The sequence below is a fragment of the Labeo rohita genome, unplaced genomic scaffold (genome assembly GCF_022985175.1).
Source record: "Labeo rohita strain BAU-BD-2019 unplaced genomic scaffold, IGBB_LRoh.1.0 scaffold_489, whole genome shotgun sequence".
NCBI lineage: Eukaryota > Metazoa > Chordata > Actinopteri > Cypriniformes > Cyprinidae > Labeo > Labeo rohita.
The window spans coordinates 37,281-43,838 of record NW_026129409.1 but is presented as its reverse complement, the minus strand read 5'-3'; the positions used below and the strand labels follow the sequence as shown (position 1 = coordinate 43,838).

The 6,558-nt window shown below is 36.6% G+C and overlaps 1 long non-coding RNA gene across 1 annotated transcript; it reads left to right on the top strand.

Moving 5' to 3' along the window:
- The first annotated feature begins 696 nt into the window (after positions 1-696).
- On the top strand, positions 697-1,507 carry LOC127160882 (uncharacterized). Its single transcript, XR_007826878.1, has 3 exons — positions 697-815; positions 1,002-1,123; positions 1,426-1,507. It is a non-coding gene; the product is annotated as an uncharacterized LOC127160882 (long non-coding RNA).
- The last annotated feature ends 5,051 nt before the right edge of the window (positions 1,508-6,558 follow it).

Genomic DNA, 6,558 nt, shown 5'->3' with positions numbered 1-6,558 from the left:
AAATGACCGTTGTGTTTCTTTCGTTTTCTTTTTTAATGACAGAACGTGATTGCTGCTGTACTGTGAATCTCAAGCACACCTGCATTATTATCATGGGTTTGTATTCTGTTTTATTAACAGTTTTATTTAACATTAGTGTTAAGTACCAGAAAGAAAATAGTTAGAGTAATTTATTTTGTTGACTTTCACAACAATGTGAAGTTGTTTGCTGTCTGATGCGTCGGAAGCCACGTCACAACGTGCTAACCTTAACAAAATGATTGGATTGATTACTTTTGCATGTTATTATCCTGGTGTGCATAAGGTGTGTTCAAACTGCTTGTCATTATGTATATGGTAATTTTGTAATGTCTTTTGTGTTTAAGGTGATGGGCAGTTCAAGATTGATGTCATTCAAGAAGTTAATGACCACTGTTGAGGTTGTGAGCTACAAATACCCAGAGGAGGCGGCACTTACATTAGAATTCATACAGAAGTAAGCAACACGTATGTTATGAAATGTGTATCTGTTTATTTAATTGAAAATAATGAAGTATATTGTAAGACACAAATGATCTGACAAGCTCATAAGACATGTAAATGGAGACTATTGGAAATGTAAGTTAAGCAATTTATAAATAAATATTTGAATTGACAAGTATTAGGGTTAGCAGTTATTTTAATGAACTTAAAATACTGTATGATTGATTTTCCATCTCCAACCTGCATGTTACTCTGTAGTTCAGTTTCATTCATTTCATTTTTATCATTATCCATTTCTTTTAGAGTTTTCCTGTGAAGAAATCCTAAATGAGGGTTGAGATGAAGGAAACCAAGTGGGTTTGTATTCTATTTCATTTAACATTAGTGTTCAATATTGAAAAGAAAATTGAGTGTTTGAGTCATTTATTCTGTTGACTTTTACAACAATGTGAAGTTGTTTGCTGAACACGCCTTCAAAGGTGTTCAAAGATGCTTGTCATTATGTATATGGTCATTTTGTAATGTCTTTTTTGTTTAAGGTGATGGGCAGTTCAAGATTGCTGTCGTTTGAGAAGTTAATGAACAAATCATCTTTCCTGTTGCGGTTGTGAGCTACAAAATACCCAGAGGAGGCGGCACTTACTCTGGAGTTCATACAGAAGTAAGCAACACGTATGTTATAAAAAGTGTATGAAGCATTTGGTCGTGTTGCTGTTTATTTAGTTGAAAATAATGAAGTATATTTTAGGACATAGTTGATTTGACAAGCTCATATGACCGATGCAAATGGAGACTATTGAAAATGTAAGTTAAGCAATGTGTAAACAATTAGAAAGTATTATGGATTGCAGTTGATTTAATGAACTTAAAATACTGTATGACTACTTTTCCACTCCAGCCTGCATATTACTCTGTAGTTCAGTTTAATTCATTTCTTTTTTTTGTCATATCCATTTCTTTCAGAATTTTCCTGTGAAGAAATCCTGAACGTGGTTTAAGATGAAGGCAACCAAGTGGCTGTGCATTCCTCCAAGACTCTTGCATGAACAATTTCAAAAATCCATGTAATATTTGAGTTTTTAAATTGAAAAAAAAATGGCACTTGCATTAAATATGCAGTTAAATGGTAAATAATACATCCCCTATAATGAATTGCATCACTTCGATGATATTTCTGTTATAATGAACTTCAAAATTCTGTTGTCAAGCCACTGGAGTCACATACTTTATACCTTTCTGGACCTTGAAAATGGTAGTTGCATAGACAATCAATAGAGGGACAGAAAGTACCCAGATTTAACTAAAAATACTCTTAATTTGTGTTCTAAAAATGAATGAAAGTCTTATGGGTTTGGAATGGTATGAGTAATTGACTGAATTAACATTTTTTTGTGTGAACTATCCCTCTAAACAATATTGTTTTCTCTTATAAGAAAAAAAAAGTTTTGAATCTTGACTGTTTCTCATTGTGATGTTTAAATTTTGTGACCACTTTTTAGTACAACACCTGTATTGTATAGATGCTCATGTTTTCTTTTCTTTTTTTTTTTTTTTTTTAATTCTGTCTGTTACTGTTTAAAGCTAAACTGTCTTTTACAATACAGCCATTTTGCCTGAGTTGACACATTGTTAAATGAATTGAGTATTTGATGTTGTTTAGTCCTAACCCACTTAAGGCAAACAAAAGCCATTGAATGCACTTTTAAGAATGTTTACATGAAGTAAAAATAAACCATGTTCAAATTTGTATATTGTGCTGGATTTATTTGCTTTATGTATATATAAATATATAAATATACCATTAAAACAGAAAAAGTCCTGTTTTTTTTTTACCGGTGGCAGACTGTAAATTAACAGACTGTAAATTTACGGTACAAAGTCCAGGTAATGAGCTGCCAGTACTTTTTCCGTTTTTTTACGGTCATTTGTCAGTGGATCACCAGCTTCCTGACAGATAGGCAGCAGCTAGTGAGGCTGGGAAAAGGGATCTGGCACCCGCACCATTAGCACTGGAGCTCCCCAGGGTTGTGTTCTCTCCCCACTGCTCTTCTCCCTCTATACAAATGACTGCACCTCTAAAGACTCCTCTGTCAAACTTCTGAAGTTTGCAGATGACACCACTGTCATCGGTCTCATCCAGGATGGCAACGAATCTGCTTACAGACAGGAGGTTGAGCAGCTGTCTCTCTGGTGCAGTCGCAACAATCTGGAGCTCAACACGCTCAAAACTGTAGAGATGACGGTGGACTTCTGGAGAAAGCCCCCTGCACTCACCCCTCTCACCATCATGAACAGCACTGTGGCTGCAGTGGACTCATTCAAGTTCCTAGGAACTAACATCTCCCAGGACCTTAAGTGGGACATTCACATTGACTCAATTGTGAAAAAAGCCCAGCAGAGGTTGTACTTTCTCCGTCAACTGAAAAAGTTCAATCTACCACAGGCGCTGATGACACAGTTTTACTCTGCTGTCATTGAGTCAGTTCTGGGCTCTTCTATAACTGTCTGGTTTGGGGCAGCCAGTAAATCAGATATAAGAAGACTGCAACGGACTGTTAGGACAGCAGAAAGAATCATTGGTGTGAACCTGCCCAACCTTCAGGACTTATACATCTCCAGAGTGAAGAAACGGACAGGAAACATCATCCAAGACCCTTCTCACCCCGGACACAACCTGTTTGCACTTCTCCCCTCAGGCAGACGCTACAGATCCCTGAGCACTAAAACATCTAGACATAAAAACAGCTTTTTCCCAAATGCCATCTCCAGTTTAAACAGATAAACATGAACATTACCTGGGTTCTACAATTCATTTCTGTATTTCTTTCTCCATTTCTAATTATTGTCTCTTTCTGTAGTATTATTATGTAAATACTTATGCACATCTCTTATTTATATAGCTGTATATAGAGAAAATAATGCACAAATCTGTACATAAATCATCTGTTCCAGATTCATACATTATTATTTATTTTTAAGTTTTTTATTTTATTTAAATGTTGTATGTATGTATGTATGTATGTATGTACCAGGAGTATGTACCAGGAGCACCTCGTGTGTTTGCGCACACTTGGCGAATAAAGCTAATTCTGATATATAATTTATTTCTCTATTGTTGTGTCTCTCAAAACATGCTGTAATTCCTTGTAGTTCTCTGACACATGGACATACAGTACTGTGCAAAAGTTTTAGGCCACTAGTATTTTCACCAGCTAAAAAATGGTTTAAAGTAAGTTATTTCTATCTTTTGCTGTAGTGTGTCGGAAACATCAGTTTACATTTCCAAACATTCTGTTTGCCATTAATTGTAATAATCTAGTGAGATTTTTGTTTGCACAAGGAGTCTGACAACAGCCAGTGCTCCACACAGAGATCTGATTTACCATCATCCAGTCTGTCTCTGGAATGACATGAAGAAACAGAAAAACTGAAACAGACTAAATCCAGAAGAACTGTTTCAACATCTCCAAGATGTTTCAAGTAACCTACCTGCAAAGCTACCTGAAAAACTCTGCACAAGTGCACAGAGGGGCAAAAGCTGCTTTAAACGCAAAGGATGGTCACATCAAATGCTGATTTATTTTAGTTAATAGAAGTTCATTGATAAAGAAAATCTATTTATGACATTATTTTTGACAGCATCCTCATTTTATGTGCCTAACTGCCTAAAAATTTTAACAGTACTATAGCTTTGTAGGTGTAGGTCTGTTAAAGCATCTTGGAGATGTTGCCACAGTTCTTCTGGATTTAGTCTGTCTCCGTTTTTTCTGTTTCTTAAGACAGATTGGATTGAATGATGGAGAGATCATGTCTCTGTTTGCACAAGGAGTCTGACAACAGCCTGTGCTCCACACAAAAATCTCACTGGATCATTACAATTAATGGCAAAATGAATGTTTAGAAATGTAAACTGATATTTCCTAATGACACATTACAGCAAAAGACTGACTTTAACTGACTTTAAACCATTTTTTAGCTGATGAAAATACTAGTGGCCTAAGACTTTTGCACAGTACTGTATATGAATTCAATGCCCCATTTCATAACAGAAAGTCATACTTTGATATGAAACCTCATAACATATTGATTTATGACAAACCATTTGAACCATTAGTCAGATTTAAATGACAAAACAGCATCATATTTCTATAAGCGTGTTTAATTTGATTACTAAATTAATGTCAGTCAGTTTAAAGACCAAGGAGAGGGAGAGTTAATGGGGAAACTTATAAAAATTTGCTATCTCTGAAAAGTGTTGAATGTGCTTCTTTAAAGGACATCCAGAATTAAAACTGAGGCATGTGAGATCTCAACATTCAGCTACGATATAATGTCCTCTACAGAGGCCAAAACTCCATATCAGGAAGATATTTAACTCACCCGTCACAGAGAGAGAAACAGCAGAGCTTGATTGTGATGAGTTTGGTTTTCCATCTCTCTGTCCTTTACACGTGTACTGACCCGCATCAGACTTTTTAACTCCTCTGATAGTGAAAGTGTCTCTGTTTACAGTGTGATGCTCAGACACTTTAGTGCTGCCTTTATACCACTCATATCTCCAGTCACTGTGATCAGGCTTTATCTTACACTTCAGATTGACTGTCTCTCCAGTGAATACAGGACTGTCTGGTGTCACAGTCAGTGTAGATGTGGGTAAATCTGTAAAGAAAACAATAAGTGTCTCAAACAGCACTTACAGTTATATTGTAATATTGTTTTATAAATGTGTTACAAAACCATGTCGTTTATACATTATTTTATTCATTATCTTTAACAACTTTTGTATAATTTGTTGTGTTTTGCTTTTGTCCTGTCATTAGTTTTCTGATCTGAGTGTTTTTGAGGAGGCTCTGGCTCCATCACGTCCTCAGACAAACACCTCTGACTCGCCATAGAAAGCAGAATGAAGCTCCTGGTGAAGGAGAGCTGAAGACCTCCAACTACAACCTCATATGAGGAGCAACTGAATCTCAATCAACTTCAACAGACTATCTGAAGACTTCATGAACTCATTTAACATCATTATCTGTGTAGCATCTGGACCAATCAGACATACACTAATTGTTACATTTAACAAATAGTCTTTAAACCCAACAAGCCAGCTATATGCTGGAGCTCTGAAGACAACCCCCCAAAGCAGCTAACACCCCAAAAGGGCTCAGTTGTCAGGGTGACCATCTGATAAGAGGTTTTATTGCCCAGAGAAATGCACATTTGCCCATGCCACATTTGCCCATTGGAAAAACACAATGCCTATAGAAATAGACTCTTTCCTATTCATTCACAGACAAACCTTTCTTTGACCTTCCTATCAGACATAGCCCAGGTCATTGTGTACAGTATTACTGCATTGTATTTTAATTTTGTCTGTTGTATTTGTATTTGTCTTTCTAATGTTTTATGCATGCGTTATGATAGATGACTAGTTGTATAACCCACATATGCCATGTTTGGTCTCTTTAAATTTGTATTTTGATGATCTAAAAGATGGTGTAAATTAGATGTTGATACCTATGCAACATATTAGTGTTTTAAGAAACCTTAGTAGTTTTTGCATCAACACCCAAACAAATTACATATGCAAAATACTATGCTCACAGACAAAGAGTCGTAAACTTTCCCTCCAAAGGTGAAAGTTACCATTGGTTCGTGGACCTCCTGGGGGCACAGCCTCCAGAGAGCTTAAAGGCATCAAACGATTGATCGGCTCTCTCTCTTCACTGTCTTCTTCGTCTGCAACGTCTTCCGATTGCTGCCTGTGTGGAGGAACCCACGGGGAGCCTGAGCCGGCACAGGGTGTGCCCGGCGGGCCCGACAGGCCCCAACATACAGAAGTGTGGCTCTCGACCACAAAGAGCCAGACATTTCCACTCAACCCTGGAATTCATCTTCATGACTCGCCTCAGTCAGTCAGTGGTTCTTTTAGAACCTACACTGTAAGCCCGGATTTTGTATCTAATTAAACCATTTAATTACAATTGAACACAATATTTAAGTTTTACTGCATTGCTTATAAAATATAAGTAGATTCTACTAATTTGTAGACATATTTGAACCTGTGAATAAACTTAAGTTAAATTAACTCGTATTATGAAT